General features: G+C 44.1%; 1 long non-coding RNA gene across 1 annotated transcript in view; it reads left to right on the forward strand.

The window, feature by feature from the left end:
* LOC310668881 overlaps positions 1-14,014 on the forward strand; it is a 361,082-nt gene that overhangs the window by 111,792 nt on the left and 235,276 nt on the right. The window contains exon 2 of the long non-coding RNA XR_014506866.1: positions 7,078-7,486. This is a non-coding gene — a long non-coding RNA (uncharacterized lncRNA). The remainder of the gene's footprint in view (positions 1-7,077; positions 7,487-14,014) is intronic.

Here is a 14,014-nt window from a genome sequence, read left to right on the forward strand (position 1 = left end):
CTTCCGTTGTGCATATCTGCTGCTAGAGTGTGCAAGAGCTCTGGATCTTTGGGAAGCTATTTCTGGAGCTCCTGTCGCTAATTGCTGATACTGCGTGTCTACGGGAGATTGATGGATGTCCGGAGACGACGTGGAGTCAAGATGGACTTTATCTCCCTGGCAGTATCTCCCAACAGGCAGTTCCCTGACAGTTTGGTTTGAGTAAGGTACCACCTATACATCATTTTAAACAGAGTTTCTTTTAATGATGTACATGCTGTGAATTTTAACCCTGTATTCCATAATTTTGACCATTTTTCATATTCGATATTATGTCCTATATCCATTGCCCATTTGGTCTTAACATCCTTAATTTCTTCGTCTTTTGTGTGCCATTCTAGTAGAAACTCATAAGTTTTAGACAATGTTTTTATATTATTTTGTAGTACTGCAGTTTCTAATATTGCTCTTGTACATTCAAAACCTCTTGTTTTTTTGTCTTTTAAAAAAATAACATTCATTTGGTGGTACTCCATCCAACCTGATAACTTGTCCTTTAATTCCTCATATGGCCTAATCTTGGTTATATAATTTTCTTCCGACAGCATATCTCTCTACGTTAACCAGTCTCCCTTCATATTTAATTTTTTCACTGAGAAGGCTTCCTGGGGTGACAGCCACCATGGTGTTTTTCTTTCAAACCAATCCTTGTATCTCGTCCATACTTCATATAATGGTCTTTTTATAATATGGTTTAAAAAGTCACGATGTACTCTGACCTTGTCATACCAAAGGTAGGCATGCCACCCATATCTGTTTCCAAACCCTTCCAGATCTAATACATCTGTATTATCCAGTCTAAACCATTCTTTCAACCATGTTATACATGCAGCTTCATAATATATTTTGAGGTCCGGCAGTGAGAAGCTACCTCTTTCTCTTTTATCTGTTAAAAGTTTTAATTTTATTCTGGGCTTCTTCCCCTGCCACACAAACCTTGAGATTGTTTTTTGCCATTCTCCAAATTGACCTAATCCGGTAATACTTGGAATAGTTTGGAATAAAAAGAGTATCTTGGGTAGGACACTCATCTTGATAGCAGCTATCCTCCCCAGAAAGACAATTTCAGTCTATTCCATATATCCAAATTTGTTTTTACTTCCTTACATTTTGTTATGTAGTTATCCTTGAATAGATTTGAATTTTCCGGGACAGCCAAACACCCAAGTATTTTATTTTATTTACCACCGTTATTTCCGTTTTACTTTGTAACTTATCTGATTGTTCCTCATTCATATTTTTTACCATCATTTTTGTTTTATTTTTATTAATTTTTAGTCCTGCCATTGATCCAAATTCTTCAATAACTTTTAACGCTTCCACTGCTGAGGATTGTGGTTCTTGTAGTGTCAAGACTATATCATTGGCGAAAGCTTTCAATTTGTATTCTTTTACTCCCTGTTTTATTGCTGTAATTTCTTCTGTCTCTCTTATATTTTGTAATAACACTTCAAGTGCTGATATGAACAATAGAGGTGACAGTGGGCACCCCTGTCTTCTGCCCTTTGTAATTTGAAAGCTCTCTGTCAATCAGTTGTATACTATAAGTTTCACATTTTGATCTTTATAAATTGCCTCTATACTTCTTAAAAAAATTGTGCCTAGACCCATCGTTTCTAAATTATTTTTCATAAAAAACCAAGACACATTATTTATCTTGGTTTCTAAGTATTCAATTATGTCCAGAATGTTGCGCATATTGTCTTTTAGATGGCATCCTGGCAAAAAACCTGCCTTATCTGAATGAATTTGTAAAGCCATAATCTTTTTTAACCTCTGCACCAATACATTAGCAAACAGTTTATACCTAGTTGTTGTTCAACAATGAGATCCGTCTAAAAAATTTTACATTTGTAAGATCTGTTCCTTGTTTAGGTATTAGCGTGATAAACACCTATTCCCATTTCTTAGGAATCTGACCTTTCTTCATTATGTTATTCATTACATCCCTCAGTGGAGAACTAGTTGTTGACTTGGTTTCTTATAGTATTTTATTGGTATACCATCTGGCCCTGGGGCCTTTCCATTTTTCCCTTGTGCAGTTGCTTCTATAATCTCTTCCTCTGTAATCGGCCTTTCTAGTTGTACTGTTCTTTCTTGCTGTATTGCCTTTAAGTTATGTTTCCCTAACTAACTCATTATCTTGTCCTTATTTTCTTTGGGTGCTTTATATACAGTGGTACCTCGGGTTACATACACTTCAGGTTACAGACTCCGCTAACCAAGAAATATTACCTTGGGTTAAGAACTTTGCTTCAGGATGAGAACAGAAATTGTGTTCCGGCGGCGCAGCGGCAGCAGGAGGCCCCATTAGCTAAAGTGGTGCTTCAGGTTAAGAACAGTTTCAGGTTAAGTACGGACCTCCGGAACGAATTAAGTACTTAACCTGAGGTACCACTGTAATTCTTTATAAAATTTGTAGAAAACTTTCCTTATTTCTTTAGAATTATCTATTATTTCGTTATTGCCTTTTATTTTATTTATAATATTTTGGCTTTGTTTTTTCCTTAATTGCCAAGCCAGCAGTTTCCCAGTTTTGTTTGCTGATTCAAAATTTTGTTGTTTTAATAGTTTAATTTTCCACTCCACTTCTTGATTTATGATCATAGAAAATTGCATTTGGAACAGTTTAAACGCTTGTTTTAATTTTGGATCGTCTGGTTTCTTAACCATCTGTTTTTCTATATCCTTTATTTTGTTTAGTATTTCCTCTTTGTTCCTTTCCTTTTCCCTCTTGAGAATACAATTCTGTTGCAAGAAAAACCCTCACATCACAGCTTTACTTGCAACCCAGACTACATTGATATCAGTACCTTTATTTAAATTTAGTTCAAAATATGTGTTTAACTGTTATAACGCTGTTGCCTTTGTTCATGGAGTTTTCTTGGCAGGGATACTGGAGTGGCTTGCCAGTTCCTGCTCCAGGTGGATCACATTTGGTCAAAACTCTCCACTATGACCTGTCCATCTTGGGTGGCCCTGCACGGCATAGCTCATAACCTCTCTGAGTTATTCAAGCCCCTTCGCCACGGCAATCCATTCTTAAGGAAATCAGCCCTGAGTGCTCACTGGAAGGACAGATCGTGAAGCTGAGGCTCCAATACTTTGGCCACCTCATGAGAAGAGAAGACTCCCTGGAAAAGACCCTGATGTTAGGAAAGATTGAGGGCACAAGGAGAAGGGGACAACAGAGGATGATATGGTTGGACAGTGTCCTCAAAGCTACAAACATGAGTCTGACCAAACTGTGGGAGGCAGTGGAAGACAGGAGTGCCTGGCGTGCTCTGGTTCATGGGGTCACGAAGAGTCGGACACGACTAAACAACAACATGTGTTTAACTGTTTAGTTCTTTCTAAAATCTCTATATTATCTAACAAGTTGTCATTCATCCTCCACCTGCGCAGTGTTAAATCTTTAACTTTCCATTCTATTGCAGTAGCATTGTGATCTGACATCGTCTTAGGTAAAGTTTCTGCTTTCACCACTCCTGTAGTTAATTCTTTTGATATCCAGATTTGGTCTATCCGACTCCAACTTTGATTTGGTTCTGAATAAAATGTAAATTGTTTTGTTAATGGGTTTTTCATCCTCCATATGTCTACTTGTTCATTGTTCTCTGTTAGAGATGAAAAGGAATTTGGTAATTTGCCCTGGTTTGTACTCATTTTCCTTGTTGTTCTATCCTTTTCTGTAGAACTTACCCCATTGAAATCCCCCATCAATATAATCTTGTGATCCATATATTCCATCAATATTTCCTCTAATTTTTTATAGAAATTTGATTTCCTTTCATTTGGTGCATATATCCCGACTATAATTATTTCCCCCCTTCTATTTGTATCTGTAGTCCTATTATTCTACCTTCATTGTCTTTGAATATTTGTTGAGCATTATATTTATTTTTTACATATATAACCACTCTCCTCTTCTTTTGCACATCTGAGATGAATTCATTTCCCAATCTTTTATTCTTTAAGACTATTGTGTCTCTGTGTTACGTGAGTTTCTTGCAAACAAATTATATCTACCATACTTTTCTCTCTATAACATGTAGATTTTTTCTCCTAAAAAGTAAGGGAAAATGTCTGTGCGTGTTACTGAGCGAATGTGTGGTCCCTGGAGCCAACCCTCCCGAGTGCAGGGGCAAAAATCAGGCAAAAATCCAATCGCGCGTGTCAGGGAGGAGGGAGCTCTGTGAGAGAGGAAGCTGTTGTTTTCCTCCATTCTGCCTCAGGGTCTTACTACCCACCCTCTTCTGTTTAGGTTGCTGTTTGCTCAAACGGAACAAAGAGCAGGCAAATCCCCTCCCCTCCAGGCAAGCAGAGGGGAAAGGAAAGGATTGCGTCCTAATTCCTCTCCATGCTCCGGTGCTGCTGCATCCAGGGAAGCATTTTAGGGACTCGCAGGCAGCCGGAAAACATGCAGGTGGGAGAGAGAGAGAGAGAGAGAGAGAGAGAGAGAGAGAGAGGGCTGGCTTGGGTGTGTGTGTGTGGGAAAACTTTTGGCTTCCTTTCCTCCCTCCCGTTAAACCCCTCTCCTGCATTCTTAGCCAGCTGCTTCTCTGCACACCCCTCTCCTGCTCCTTGTCCCTTCTGTGTTTTTCCTTCCCTCCCCACTTAAAACGTGGTTACAAAGCACGGATCCACATGGATCCTCAGGATCTTTGCATCAGATCACATTACATGTCCATGGCTACAGCCTGCACCAAAAAAATCACACACCCACTGTTGCCTGGGGCTGCAATGGTGCAAAAACGTGCTTACAAAGCATGGATCCACATGGATCCTCAGGATCTTTGCATTGGGTCACCCCAAATTCACCATCAGATTACATAGCATGTCCATGGCTACAGCCTGCACCAAAAAAATCACGCACCCACTGTTGCCTGGGGCCACAATGGTGCAAAAACGTGGTTACAAAGCACAGATCCACAGGGATTCTCAGGATTTTTGCATTGGGCTACCCCAAACTCACCATCAGATCACATGTCTGTGGCCACAGCATGAGGCACAAAAATGATACATCCACTGTTTCATTCAGAATTCCCCCCCCCTTGTTTTCCTCCTCTAAAAACGATGTGCGTGTTATGGTCAGGTGCGTGTTATAGAGCGAAAAATACGGTACTTTTTTTTAATAACACATGTCCAATTTTATTTCTTTTAGCTTTATTGTTCATGCCATTTACATTCCATGATATGGCTTTTATTGTCATTTTAAATTTATTTAATTTAATATATTTTTATTTTGTTGTTTAAAATTATTTTTCTCCCTCTCTTCCCTCTTGTTCTTGTTTGTCTTCTTCACTTTCCTGTTCCACTCCCTCTATCTTCCCCAGCTCTTTATATCTCCTCCCAAATATCTGCATTTCTTGTACTGTCTTAATTTTAAATTTCTTATCTTTATAATAAAATGACACTCCTTCTGGATATTCCCATCGGAACCTTATTTTGTTAGTATTTTGGTAGTATTTTTGGCAGATGTGATCTCAGAACCACTGGCAGTCATCTTTGAGAATTCCTGGAGAACAGGCGAAGTCCCGGCAGACTGGAGGAGGGCAAATGTTGTCCCTATTATCAAAAAGGGGGGGAAAGAGGACCCAAATAATTACCGCCCAGTCAGTCTGACATCAATACCAGGGAAGATTCTGGAGCAGATCATTAAGCAAACAATCTGTGAGCACCTAGAAAGGAATGCTGTGATCACCAATAGTCAGCATGGATTTCTGAAAAATAAGTCATGTCAGACTAACCTGATCTCGTTTTTTGACAGAATTACAAGTCTGGTAGATGAAGGGAACGCAGTGGATGTAGTCTACCTTGATTTCAGCAAGGCATTTGACAAGGTGCCCCATGATATTCTTGTAAAGAAGCTGGTAAAATGCGGTCTTGACTATGCTACCACTCAGTGGATTTGTAACTGGCTGACTGACCGAACCCGAAGGGTTCTCATCAATGGTTCCTCTTCATCCTGGAGAAGAGTGACTAGTGGGGTGCCACAGGGTTCTGTCTTGGGCCCGGTCTTATTCAACATCTTTATCAACGACTTGGATGATGGACTCAAGGGCATCCTGATCAAATTTGCAGATGACACCAAACTGGGAGGGGTGCGTAACACCCCAGAGGACAGGATCACACTTCAAAACGACCTTGACAGATTAGAGAACTGGGCCAAAACAAACAAAATGAATTTTAACAGGGAGAGGCACAAATACGAGATGGGTGACACCTGGCTTGAGAGCAGTACATGTGAAAAGGATCTAGGAGTCTTGGTTGACCACAAACTGGACATGAGCCAACAGTGTGGCACGGCAGCTAAAAAAGCCAATGCAATTCTGGGCTGCATCAATAGGAGTATAGCGTCTAGATCAAGGGAAGTAATAGTGCCACTGTATTCTGCTCTGGTCAGACCTCACCTGGAGTACTGTGTCCAGTTGTGGGCACCACAGTTCAAGAAGGACACTGACAAACTGGAACGTGTCCAGAGGAGGGCAACCAAAATGGTCAAAGGCCTGGAAACGATGCCTTATGAGGAACGGCTAAGGGAGCTGGGCATGTTTAGCCTGGAGAAGAGGAGGCTAAGGGGTGATATGATAGCCATGTTCAAATATATAAAAGGATGTCACATAGAGGAGGGAGAAAGGTTGTTTTCTGCTGCTCCAGAGAAGCGGACATGGAGCAATGGATCCAAACTACAAGAAAGAAGATTCCACCTAAACATTAGGAAGAACTTCCTGACAGTAAGAGCTGTTCGACAGTGGAATTTGCTGCCAAGGAGTATGGTGGAGTCTCCTTCTTTGGAGGTCTTTAAGCAGAGGCTTGACAACCATATGTCAGGAGTGCTCTGATGGTGTTTCCTGCTTGGCAGGGGGTTGGACTCTATGGCCCTTGTGGTCTCTTCCAACTCTATGATTCTATGATTCTAGGTTTTTAGTCAATTCCTTAAATACATTTATCTTGCGAAAAAAACTATTTGGGATGTCCTTAAACACCACGATTGTTTTACCATCTGACCTTGAAGCCTTCAAGTGTTATGGCAAGTGGAAAGGGAAAAACAGACCAGCCAACTGCTGAAAAAACATTAAGGTCTGGGAGGACTTGGCAGCAGCCCAGGAGAGGCTCAACAACAGGCCTCCCTGCTTCTGCTGCTGCTGCTTCTATATCAGTACAATCGAACCCAAGAGGAATGTCGACAGAAGAGGTCTTAGCGGTTGCATTAAGTAAGATAAATGATTCACTGGAACAGCTTAACAAGAAAGTGGATGTTACAACTAGTAAAATTGACTTAAACACAGAAAGTATTAATAATCTGGGACAAAAGGTGAACACCAATACAGAAACCATCCAGAAATTGATACAGGAATCTACTTTGATACGGCAGATTGTGGAGGAAGCCAGGGAGAAAGCTGCTGCTGCTGAATATAAAGTAACACAACTGGAGAGAGAGGGAGTCCCAGCCCTACAGAGGCAACTTGATGAACATAAGTTGGCGCTTGCTATGATTGAACTTAAAGAAAAACAGACGAATCTGAGGATTAGAGCCCTACCTGAATTGGAGAAGGAAAGCTTGACAGACTTTCTTATACAGGAATTTGCTAACTTTTGGGATTTGGATTTGGGTCAAGAAGAGTTTAGAATTGTGAGGGCCTTCAGACTTGGAAGAGGAGGGAAAAAAGAGAAGAATAGATATAATAATAATAATAATTTATTATTTATACCCCGCCCATCTGGCTGGGTTTCCCCAGCCACTCTGGGCGGCTTCCAAAAGAATATTAAAATACTGTGATACATCAAACATTAAAAGCTTCCCTAAACAGGGCTGCCTTCAGATGTCTTCTAAAAGTCTGGTAGTTGTTGTTCTCTTTGACATCTGATGGGAGGGCGTTCCACAGGGAGGGCGCCACTACCGAGAAGGCCCTCTGCCTGGTTCCCTGTAACTTGGCTTCTCGCAGTGAGGGAACCGCCAGAAGGCCCTCGGTGCTGGACCTCAGTGTCCGGGTAGAGTGATGGGGGTGGAGACGCTCCTTCAGGTATACTGGACCGAGGCCGTTTAGGGCTTTAAAGGTCAGCACCAACACTTTGAATTGTGCTCGGAAACGTACTGGGAGCCAATGTAGGTCTTTCAAGACCGGTGTTATATGGTCTCGGCGGCTGCTCCCAGTCACCAGTCTGGCCGCTGCATTCTGGATTAGTTGTAGTTTCCGGGTCACCTTCAAAGGTAGCCCCACGTAGAGCGCATTGCAGTAGTCCAAGCGGGAGATAACCAGAGCATGCACCACTCTGGCAAGGCAGTCCGCGGGCAGATAGGGTCTCAGCCTACGTACCAGATGGAGCTGGTACACAGCTGCCCTGGACACGGATTTAACCTGTGCCTCCATGGACAGCTGTGAGTCCAAAATGACTCCCAGGCTGCGCACCTGGTCCTTCAGGGGCACAGTTACCCCATTCAGGACCAGGGAATCCTCCACACCTGCCCGCCTCCTGTCCCCCAGAAACAGTACTTCTGTCTTGTCAGGATTCAATCTCAATCTGTTTGCCGCCATCCATCCTCCAACCGCCTCCAGACACTCACACAGGACCGTCACCGCCTTCACTGGTTCTGATTTGAAAGAGAGGTAGAGCTGGGTATCATCCGCATACTGATGAACACCCAGCCCAAACCTCCTGATGATCTCTCCCAGCGGCTGCATATAGATGTTAAAAAGCATGGGGGAGAGGACAGAACCCTGAGGCACCCCACAAGTGAGAGCCCAGGGGTCTGAACACTCATCCCCCACCACAACTTTCTGAACACGGCCCAGGAGGAAGGAGCGGAACCACTGTATGACAGTACCCCCAGCTCCCAGCCCCTCAAGACGGTCCAGAAGGATGTTATGGTCGGTGGTATCAAATGCCGCTGAGAGATCCAGCAGAACTAGGAAACAGCTCTCACCTTTGTCCCTAGCCCGCCGGAGATCATCAACCAGTGCGACCAAGGCAGTTTCAGTCCCGTGATGAGGCCTGAATCCCGACTGGAAGGGATCCAAATGGTCCGCTTCTTCCAGGCGTGCCTGGAGTTGTTCAGCCACCACTCGCTCAATCACCTTGCCCAAGAATGGAAGATTTGAGACTGGGCGATAGTTGGCCATCGTGGCCGCATCTAAAGATGGTTTTTTAAGAAGCGGTTTAATAACCGCCTCTTTCAGCGGGTCTGGGAAGACTCCCTCATGGAGGGAAGCATTCACCACCCCACGAAGCCCATCGCCCAGCCCTTCCCAGCTAGCTTTTATAAGCCAGGATGGGCAAGGATCAAGGAGACAGGTGGTTGGTTTCACTCGTCCAAGCAGCCTGTCCACATCCTCGGAGGTAACAGATTGGAATTGATCCCACGCAATTTGACTAGACAGGACTCTAGCACTCTCCCGCCCCGGCCCTGCTCCCACGGTGGCATCGACCTCTTCCCGAATCTGAGCGACTTTATCTGCAAAAAACTTTGCAAAATCATTGCAGGAGATCATGTGGCCCGTACTGGGCCCCGATGTAGCAGGTGGTTCCGCTAGATTGCGGACCACCTGAAAAAGTCTCCTGCTGCTGTTTTCTGCAGATGCAATAGAGGCGGTGAAGAAAGTCTTCTTCGCCGTCGCTACTGCCACTTGGTAGGCTCGACATTGAGCTCTAACCTGTGTCCGGTCAGCTTCAGAATGGGTCCTCCGCCACCGGCGCTCTAGCCGTCTCAATGATTGTTTCATTGCCCTCAGATCCGTGGAAAACCACGGGGCTGTCCGGGCTCCATGCAATCGGAGAGGGCGCTTCGGAGCCAAACAGTCAATAGCCCTGGTTAACTCCACATTCCAGCGGGCCACCAGGGAATCAGCTGAAAGGCCATCAACATGGGATAAAGCATCCCCTACCACTCTCTGGAAACCATTTGGATCCATTAAGTGGCGGGGGCGGACCATCCGAATCGGTCCCACCTCCCTGCAGAGGGGAAGGGTCGCGGAGAAGTCAAGTTGCACCAGGAAGTGATCTGACCATGGCACTTCTTTTGTTTCGCTTTTACTTAGTGTCAGATCACCAACATCCATTGAGGTAAACACCAGGTCCAAGGCATGTCCGCGGCTATGGGTTGGGCCAAACTTATTCAGGGACAGCCCCATGGAGGCCATGCTTTCCACGAAGTCCCGAGCGGCCCCTTGTAAGGTCGTGTCGGCATGGATATTAAAATCCCCTAGGACAACCAAACTAGGTGTCTCCAGGAGGACATCCGCCACGACCTGAAGCAGCTCGGGCAGGGAATCCTTGGTGCAGCGGGGAGGTCGGTACACCAGAAGGAATCCTGTACTGCCCCTATTGCCCAACTTCCAGAACATGCACTCAGAAAACTGGGTCTTCCCAATAGGACGCCTGGCGCAAGCTAATGACTTCCTAAAAATCACTGCAACCCCCCCTCCCCGCCCACAAGGCCTGGGTTGCTGTGCGTAAGAGAAACCTGGTGGACAAGCAGCGGCAAGAACAGGCCCATCTGCTTCATCCAACCAAGTCTCTGTTACACATGCCAGGTCAAATCCTCCATCCATGATCAAGTCATGGATTGCAGTGGTTTTATGAATCATTGACCTGGCATTGCACAGCAGCACCTTCAGGTCATGTGGGTATCCCTTGCTGATTCTAGTATCCGTCCGGTCAGGACCAGACCCGGAGGCAGGGATAGTCCTCAGACAACGACTAAACCTGCCTCCTCTGTAATGACAAGGTCTGGTCTTAGCGTAACTCCTCCTCCTACCCGTGATCACTGAGATCGGTTGTCCGAGCGCATCCCCCTCTGTGGAACATGCCCCAGCCATTTTGTTGGCTGGGACCCACTCCCCGGCAGCCCTGACCCCTCCCCTTAAGAACAAAATAAGACCTTAAAACAATAAAAACAAAAACAAAAGACCCCAGAAGACAAAAAACAATACAAATAAAAAACTATAAAAATTACAAATCCGTTAAAAACAAACAAATTTCCAACTAAACATCCATCCCACCCCCATCCACGTCCCCGCATATAAACAAAATAAATAAATAAAAAGGACAAGGAAAAATTTAAAACATTTTTAAAAAAGCTCTGCGCCACTCCGGAACCCCCTGGGCCGCAGCAGCAGTGACAGCAATCGTCCCTGTGAGGCCTGTCAGGCCCCACCCCGGGCCAGATGGTGAGTGGCAGGAAGGAGCAGGGCCCTCAGACACCCACACAGGAGAGTCCTCCTGGGCAGCAGAGCGCAGCAGTCCTTATGAGGCTTCAGGCCCCACCCCGGGCCAGATGGTGAGTGGCAGGAAGGAGCAGGGCCCTCAGACACCCACACAGGAGAGTCCTCCTGGGCAGCAGAACGCAGCAGTCCCTGTGAGGCTTCAGGCCCCGCCCCGGGCCAGATGGTGAGTGGCAGGAAGGAGCAGGGCCCTCAGACACCCACACAGGAGAGTCCTCCTGGGCAGCAGAACGCAGCAGTCCCTGTGAGGCTTCAGGCCCCGCCCCAGGCCAGATGGTGAGTGGCAGGAAGGAGCAGGGCCCTCAGACACCCACACAGGAGAGTCCTCCTGGGCAGCAGAACGCAGCAGTCCCTGTGAGGCTTCAGGCCCCGCCCCAGGCCAGATGGTGAGTGGCAGGAAGGAGCAGGGCCCTCAGACACCCACACAGGAGAGTCCTCCTGGGCAGCAGAACGCAGCATAGAATAAGAGACTGCTTGATTACCCTTTGAACTAAAGAAGAGAGAGATAGAATCTTGGGCTGGCATTACCAGAAGAACTTAGAAGTGCAACAGTCAAGAGTGGAAATCTTTAAAGACGTCCCGAAATATTTTTTGGATTTTAGGCCTAGCTACGGAGATATTGTTGCCCTGCTGAGAAGGAATAAAATCATTTTTAGGTGGGAGTTCCCCCAAGGTTTATCCTTCAGCTTCAAAGGAAAGAAGATAAAAATAAGATCAGTAGAAGATAAAGTAAAGTTTTTGTATAAATACGAAGAAGATCTGCAGAAGGGACTTGGAAAAGAGCCAAGAGCATCGGATAGAAGATCACCAAACAGGGGAATATTGGATATATCAGCATTATCCTTTGGATTGGATCTCCCAGTGAACGTGTCGTTACCACCACCAACAGAACAAGAGCAAGCATTGGGTGCAGTTGGAGCAATATCAACGTTCATGATGGCGTTGCAGGCTTTGAGCTGGAATGTGAATGGACTAAACTCCCCAGAAAAAAGGCGGAGAGTCTTTCATTTATTGAAAAAAGAACATTTGGACTTGATTTGTTTACAAGAAACACATGTGATAAGGCTACACAGGAAGATATTGAGTAATAAAAGATTGGGCCAAGAATTTATCTCATCAGACAAAGTTAAAAAAGAGGAGTGGTCCTCTATGCAAAGGAGAGTTTATCACCGAAATTCATATTCAAAGATGATCAAGGAAGATTTGTTGCAATTGAAATTCAATCACAAGGTAGAAATTTCTGATCGTAGGTATTTACGTACCAAATGAAGGAAAATCAGAGTTCTTTAAGAAGCTACATGAAACGCTGATGGACTACATGGACTATAATATGATCCTGATGGGAGACATGAATGGAGTGGTGTCTACAAATATGGACAAGTCACAGAGACAGGTAGCCACCAAAGATGGTAGACTACCAAAACCCTTTTTTGACATGACTGAAAATATGGATTTAGTTGACATTTGGAGAATGAAGAACCCTCTGGGAAGAGAGGGAACTTTCTTCTCTGAGGCTAAAATGACATGGACAAGAATTGACCAAATCTGGGTAATCAGGGGATTGGCTCCGAAGATCAGCAAAGTGGAGATTTGCCCTAAAACTTGTTCTGACCATAATGCTGTGAAGTTGGAAATGAAACTGACGCCAATTGGTTCCTTTAGATGGAGGATGAACGATACTTTGTTTAGGAATGAAGAGGTGACCAAGAAGGCCCCAAAAACTCTAAGAGACTATTTTGAGATAAACATGAATACTACAGTGGAAAAAAGAGTAATTTGGGACGCAAGCAAGGCGGTTATGAGAGGATTCCTAATACAACAGAATGCAATCAAGAAGAGAACTCAGAATGAAAAAAAGAATAAAATCCTGGAGAAAATAAAGGAAGGAGAGAAGAAACTGAGAGTAAAACCAAAGTCACAGGAGATCCTGAAAGAGATAAAGTTATACCAAGTACAATATATGAAGCTGATGAATCAGGAAATAGAATGGAGGATTAAACAGATGAGGCAAAAGACATTTGAACCGGCAAATAAGTGTGGAAAATTGTTGGCCTGGCAAATGAAACAAAGACAAAAACTCAATATTATTACGAATTTGGAAGTGGAAGGAAAGAATATACAGAACCCAGTGGAGATCAGGAAGTGTTTTCAGAGGTATTTTAAACAACTTTATACACAGGAGAAGCAGAAAGAAATGGATATTGATCAATTTTTGAAAATAAATGGACTACACAAAATCTCTCAGGAAAAACAGCTAACGTTGAACTACAAAATAATGGATCCGGAGGTGGAAGGCGCCATTCAGAATATGCAATTAGGTAAATCTCCAGGACCAGATGGTTTGACCTCAAAATATTACAGAGCTTTGAAAGAATGGTTAATACAACCATTGAAGGAAGTCTGTAATGAAATATTGGAAGGGAGAAAGGCACCAGAGTCGTGGAAGGAAGCTTACATTACACTTATACCGAAAATAGAGACTGAAAAGACACAGCTCAAGAACTACCGCCCCATATCGTTGCTTAATGTGGATTACAAAATTTTTGCAGATATTTTGGGTAAAAGACTAAAAAAGGTGTTAGCAGAAGAAATTCTTAAAGACCAAGCGGGCTTTCTCCCGGGCAGACAGTTATCTGACAACACGAGGAATATAATTAATATTCTATAAAAGCTACAAGTGAATATCAATACTAAGGCAGTTTTGATATTTGTGGATGCAGAGAAAGCCTTTGACAACATTTCTTGGAGTT

This window comes from Podarcis tiliguerta (assembly GCF_965153285.1).
Source record: "Podarcis tiliguerta genome assembly, chromosome: W".
Taxonomy (NCBI): domain Eukaryota; kingdom Metazoa; phylum Chordata; class Lepidosauria; order Squamata; family Lacertidae; genus Podarcis; species Podarcis tiliguerta.